At 40.3% G+C, this 6,835-nt stretch overlaps 1 non-coding gene across 1 annotated transcript; it reads left to right on the forward strand.

Moving 5' to 3' along the window:
• Nucleotides 1–4,103: 4,103 nt before the first annotated feature.
• TRNAM-CAU (transfer RNA methionine (anticodon CAU)) lies at nucleotides 4,104–4,188 on the forward strand. The gene is given in 2 exon segments: nucleotides 4,104–4,141; nucleotides 4,153–4,188. It is a non-coding gene; the product is annotated as a tRNA-Met (tRNA).
• The last annotated feature ends 2,647 nt before the right edge of the window (nucleotides 4,189–6,835 follow it).

Below are 6,835 nucleotides of genomic sequence, written 5' to 3' on the forward strand. Positions count from 1 at the left end.
TTGTATGTTGTTTTAGCTTTTGTAGGTATAAAGTTTTACTATGCACCTAAATATAGTGTATGTCTAGATGCATACAAACACCTATATGAACTTAAAAAAGTCAAAATGATCTCCAATTTGAAACGGAGGGAGTAGAAAAGATTCTGATATTCAATTTTTTAAGCATTGCATAGTTCGAATCTTAAATTCCGCACAAAGTTAAGTTCATTATCGCCCCCCCCCCCATGATAAGTAAAACATAAACAAGCCGACACAATTGTAGTCTTAACGAGAATTACTCATCACATCTAGGAAAACTGTTTGGGTATTTGGGTCGCCTATTGATTTTAAGTTGACACGGTACACAATCCACAACGAAGATGTGCCAAGGTTGATTATGCTGGCCCAGTTTTTCATGGACATTTGTAGATGTAAGATGAGTGTGCATGTGTTTATTTAGGTGAGCGTACATGCACATGAGACATTAACAAATGTGTCAAGTGTCATGCTTCGGAAAAGAATGTTAGCTACATATTTTTCCGGGAAAAGTGCAGATACCACTGATTCAAGGGGGGTGTTAGCGCGAAAGAGATAGCTACTGTGCTGAAAATATCTGGGTGCCGTCCGCTGGATTCGATAACGTGCGTGAGGAGGGGTTCCCACACGAGAAATTCGCAGACAGGCTGAACCGAAGACGTGTTCGGATATTCGATGGAAAATTTTTTATCGGACGTTTTGATGAAATATTAAAAATTACCTAGTACAATATCAGTGGTTACTGTTTGCAACATGAAAAATAATATATAAAAATAACTAAGTCATTTGACTCTAGGATAAACGTGAACACTATATTTCATGCAACATTCACTGTGAAACATGCAGAAACAATAGTTGCAGCAAGAATGCTTAACTATTGCAACATATGTTGGAGCGTCCGATTTTTTTTAAATTTCAAAGGTATGTTCTGTCGCATTACCATTGTTTTTTTTTCTTTCCGAGGAAATAGAGCTTATTTGTTCTTCGATCGCATTAATTCGATACTCCCTCTGTCCCATAAAAAAATGCAATTCTATGTATTTCAGATAGATTAGTGATGTTGTGAAAAGACTCCCATACCTAGCCACATACAATAATTCGTGACGTGCAAATACCACTTAATTAGACAGGTAGTTAGATCTAATTTCTAGGATTACACTTTTTTATGAGATTTTTCAAACACTAGAATTGTACTTTTCATGAGACGGAGGACTGCGTGCTTGTTCGGTTTTGAATACCTGTTTGAACAAAGATAGGTCGAGCTCGTAGGTTGTTAACCAGAGGAGAGACGAAAGGTATGAACATTGAGTTACGTGTACTCCCCTCCTCGGACCATATAGGGTGAGATATGTTTTACTTTGAAAAAGTCCAGATTTATTGTATCTACTAGTTCAGTAAACATTAATTTGAATATACAATGGATTCTAAAGAGTCCATGATTAGCAGGCACACACGATTCTAAAGAGGGTACAAAATAAACATGCCGACATCATGGTCTAAAATAGACGGCGCCTTTTATCGAGCTATGGTTTCACTCAAGAAATTATAGATGCACTGACACAATACTTGTCTTCAGTGTGTCCATCAAGAAAATAGTGCACATGTTAATATAGATCAGGAAATGACATAATTCGTATTAAGCATCGCGTGGCACTTCTTTTAGAACAAAAGAGACTCACCTTCAGTATCCATTGCTCTTCACTGTTGCAAAATTGAAGCAGCAAGCTGCAGATGTGGAAAGTTCATAGGTTTGCAACATTCAATTTAATTTTTCTTGCCACAAAAATTCTAAGAGGAATATTTCTGCTACCACTTCTTTGTTCCACCAATGCAAAGGCGTGTGCATTAGGGATTACTCCCTCCAAATGCAAAATAATATATACAACCAGTTCATCAAATAATGCACTTTCCTGCTCGCCTTAATGGATTTCTCCTACCCTGAAACAAAGAAAGATATTATCCACGTCCGCTCCCATTCTTTTCTCTTATCGTATCAAGGACTAAGGCAGATCTACTAGGGGGGCATGCCCCCCCCCCCCCATCCGACATATTCAACGGTACTTTTTTTCATAAACATTTAATGTTTTGACTAAAATGTAGTATTTTTTTTAATATAATCAATGTCAATAGTTCTTAAAATATTTAGTTTGTATACATCAAAATTACATGTGTAGATTTGTATGAAAAAAATAATGATCTCATACTATGTAGATATTATTACTATAATCTAGTAAAAAGATACTAATCAAAGTTAAAATATAAATATCTCACAAAGTCTATGGTGTGAAGTGAGGATGCATTTTTCTTTGCTACCATGGACCCATTGACACAAGACTTCCAAGGTGACTTCATCATCCAGAAGACATATCTCGCATTTTGTTATATGAACTCAAAAGGTGAGGGTGTATGAGTGTTCATAGAAGTGAGTGCGCATATATGTTTGTAAGGGGATGTTTGGTTCTTTAGTCCCTCCTAAAGTTCCTGTCACATCGAATGTTTAGATACTAATTAGGAGTATTAAATATAGACTAATTACAAAACCAATTGCACAGATGGAGGCTAATTTGCGAGATGAATCTATTAAGCCTAATTAGTCCATGATTTGACAATGTGATGCTACAGTAAACATGTGATAATCATGGATTAATTAGGCTTAATAGATTCATCTCGCAAATTAGCCTCCATCTGTGTAATTAGTTTTATAATTAACTCATGTTTAGTCCTTCTAATTAGCCTCCGAAGATTTAATGTGACATGAACTAGAATTTAGCTCAAGGATCCAAACGCCTTGAGTAACTTGTAAGATATGTGTGCCATTTTAGTCTCACGGTGTTCATGATCGAACAGCTCCAGGTCCTGTTATTGTTTTTATACAGAGTTTGGTATATGGGCCTTTGTGGCCGGTTCTAACAATCCAGGTGCACCTCATGTAAACGACATGGGTGTTGATTTTGTGCTTTCTTTCCTTTTTTTTCGAATTCGTCAGAAACCAAATCTGAATGCTGTGCAGCTCTAGGTGAGGTTATGTTGTGCAGCAAACACACAATTCTATTTGCAGCCTAAATGGGTAAACTTCGGCTCATTTTTATCCCCAGCTACATGACAGAGGGGCGGAAAAGGGCGACTTCGGGGTGACGTCCGCTTCCGGTTTGATGTCGGAGAGGGAGATGGATCGCGGAATCGTCATGTGGATGTATGTAGGCTAGGTAGGTGTCTTCCTAGGTCTAGTTTTGCTTGTCGTCATTGGTTGGTGGCGGAGCTAGGGTTTGCTTACCGGCAGTCGTCGGTGTAGATAGGTTGACCGGGAGTGGCGGATGGTGGGAGACACTTCATCGGCAAATAATGTTCTTCTTTGGAGGCGCTGGTGTCCGTTGGATCTGTTCCGGCGGGTCCGACCTCATGGTGCGTGCTCCTTTCTTTTGCTGCAGCAGGTCTCTGTTTCTCCCTTTTCCCTGTGTCACTTCTTTCTCATGGGTTGCTGTTTTGTTGGATAGCAACCACAGGCTATTCCAACCCGTGCCTTTGGATCGCCGGAGCGGATTTTATCCCTCTTTTGGTGTGGAAGGGGGGATCTTTTGTTCTTCCCTGCGAGGGTTTCTTTTTCTGGGGCGTCGATGTCCTCGTCGATGGCCATGGATTGCTCTTTCAGCTGGCAGCTCGTTGCATGCTGGCGGCGGATTTCTTCTGCTTCTGCTCTTGTTGGTGGGACGGCTGATGGGTGGTTATTGAGATCGATGTGCCATGGATGCTCCAAGGTGTGGGCTGCTGCAGCATTTCCAATGTCATGGAGTCCCTCAGCATGACAGAAGGCGGATTTGGCCAGCCTCTGGTGCTTCAATGGAATCGCCGGCGTTGAAGACGATGAAGGAGGCATCGCTGGGTGTGTGTGTTTTTATCTGATGTACTGGGGTGTTTCCTGAAAAAATGCAGGGTTGTACTGTACGCTCTTTTAATATAGTCCTCCCTTTCGAAAAAAAAATTCCGTTTGCAGCCTGGGTCCCTCCCGCCGGAAGACTTGTATCTGCTGCAGCGGGCATTCAATCATCGGAGAAAGTATAAAATTATTCTACTCGAAGTCTAAACACAACGGGGTGGTGGCGCAGTTGGCTAGCGCGTAGGTCTCATAGCTATTGAGTTATCCTGAGGTCGAGAGTTCGAGCCTCTCTCACCCCACATTTGTTGTACCAGCAGTGATGAAATGCTCAGGTGGCTACATGGGTCGCCACGTCAGTCTGTGCTTTGGCCTGATGACGCGAGCTTGATTGAGCTGGGTCCACCTTTTTTTTTCTTTTTCGTATGATGCTAGGAGCCTAGGACACGCAGGGAAATTTTAGCAAACCTTACTTCCTGCATTATCATGGTCCACGGATCCCGGTTTTGTAAGGTTTCTTCTGTCTATCAGCGCCTAATTCTAATTACTGTCCTTTTACCGGATGGTTTGGTTTGTTTGTTTTTCTATTCTTTTGAGCTGGATGGTTGGGTCTTGTGTTGAGGCCAACGGAGTTCATTCGACTAGGCCTTCGGATGATTGTTTCGTATTCCTTTGTTCAAAAAAAATTATTTCATGTTCTCAATATAAAAGTAAATTGCACCCACCCTACAACAACTTATTAGATGGGTGCAGATTGGTCCACTAACTTGTAAAATGTTCAATCTAATACAATAACTTATCAAGTGGGTGCAGATTGGTCCATCAACTTGTAGAATGTTCAATCTAATACAATAACTTGATAAGTGGGGTGCATATTAGTCAAGAAACTTGTAACATGTTCAATTTAGTGCAATAACTTGAAAAATTGGTGCATTTACAGTCCAAATTATATGACAAACAACATATTTGCTAATTGCTAGGTTAGAGTATAGTCACGTCAAAACAAGTTACCGAGCATTATTTGACCATTGATATTTGTATCGTAATGGTAACGTATTCGGCTAGGACTAGAACCTTCAATCGGCTAGGACTAGAACCTTCAACGTTTAGAAAAATTAATGTTATATTTTCGTATTATTGTTTTTTACAATGGTTTAATTTTAATAAGGAATACTTAATTTCATACTCAATATTGATAAGTTCACCCTCGCTATTTTTACATGTTTGATTATTTGCATTTTTGTTCAGTAAAAAACTGAATATGTTAATACATACTAACAATACCTTTTACAAATTCCGCATAAATATTTTAAAACCTCATGTATTTGTTTAGAAAGTAAAAATGAGCTAAAATAACAGAAACGGACATGCTTTGTTTAATACATGAGCAGAAACGTAGAAGAAAACCTAAAATCCCAGGATCTCTCATGTGGACTGTAGTCTTTCGGTAATGGCAATGGCGTAATTCTAAATTTGATTCAATTTTACCTAATAAACAAATATAAGTTATCTACATAGTTCAGAAGCAACAGATTAGTTACGATCTATGATTTTTATTGATAAAAAATAATAATACATATGTCCATCTACTTTGCTTAAAACGTTATCGTTGTAAAGTTTGGATTGTAGACAGAGCCGGAGCTTAGTGGAGGCCATAGTGGGCCACGGCCCCTGCGAGACACAATTTTCTGCATATATACACCAAAATGGCTACTGTTCATTAGTATTTAGAGCTTACTTTCTCTAATTACTTAGGTTGGCCTCTCCTGTTGCTTTGCTCAAGCTCCGCCACTGATTTTAGGTGCACATATTTGTCAAGTTATTATACTAAATTGAGTATTTTACAAGTTGTTGGATAAAAATGGCACCCACCTATCAAGTTATTGTACTAGATTGTTTTACAAGTTGTTGGATTAATCTACACTCACCTGATAAGTTGTTGTATGGTCCCAATATAATTAGCTTTGTGCGCCTCTGGCCACAAAGGATTAAGTGGCATCTGACACCAGATGACAAGAGCTGAACTGAGCTGATATCTTTTTTTTCGCCAATTGTTTGTTGAGAACTGCTCCGGTACTCCTCTTTTAATTTCTTATACGAATCTTAAAGCAACCTAATAATTGATTAATCATTTTCTTAACAAATTTCCTCCTGGGTCTCGTCTAGGTCCGGCCCTACCCGTGCTCAGTCCATGCTCGTGCCATCCCGATCCGCATTCACCTCTTCCTTCTGCCTTATCGCCTCGGAGGACGGCGGCGCTCGAAGACAGCGAGGAACGGAGGCACCGAGCAGACCGACGAGGCAGCGATGCTCCACGGCGGGAAGCCCATTCCTGCCGTCCGCTTCTGCCGATGCTGTTCCATTTCGCGTGAGGAGTCCGCCGCCTCTTCCAGATGGACGTCAGCTGCACGCTGCGTCGTGCACGCCGCTGCGGGCGTTGTCGATGGGGCAGCATCCTTTGAATGCGGGCTGCTTGACAAGTTTTTCCTTGGAATCGGGGAAGCAACCAGAGAAGTGAATTATTCTGAATTCGAGTCTTCCGAGGCACTATCCAGAGGCCGATTCCCTTCCTTCCTTGTTTAGTTCACCCCCAACTCCTAACTTTGACACTATATAAAAAGAAGATTCCCATCACATCAAACTTGCGGTACATGTATGGAGTACTAAATATAGACGAAATTAAAAACTAATTGCACAGTTTTGTTATACTTTGCGAGACGAATCTTTTGAGCCTAATTAGTCAATGTTTGGACAATAATTCACAAATACAAACGAAACGCTACAGTGTGCTACAGTGCTAGCACAGTAATTTTAGCACTCCAAATTTTGACAACTAAACAAGGCCTTGCTTTCTGCTTCAATCTTGACTCTTGAGGGCCATATGTTATATGCATGTGCTTCCGTACGAATGTGATGAGCTAGCTCTGTTTACAGAATACAGACATGAGA

This window comes from Setaria viridis, chromosome 3 (assembly GCF_005286985.2).
Source record: "Setaria viridis chromosome 3, Setaria_viridis_v4.0, whole genome shotgun sequence".
Lineage (NCBI taxonomy): Eukaryota > Viridiplantae > Streptophyta > Magnoliopsida > Poales > Poaceae > Setaria > Setaria viridis.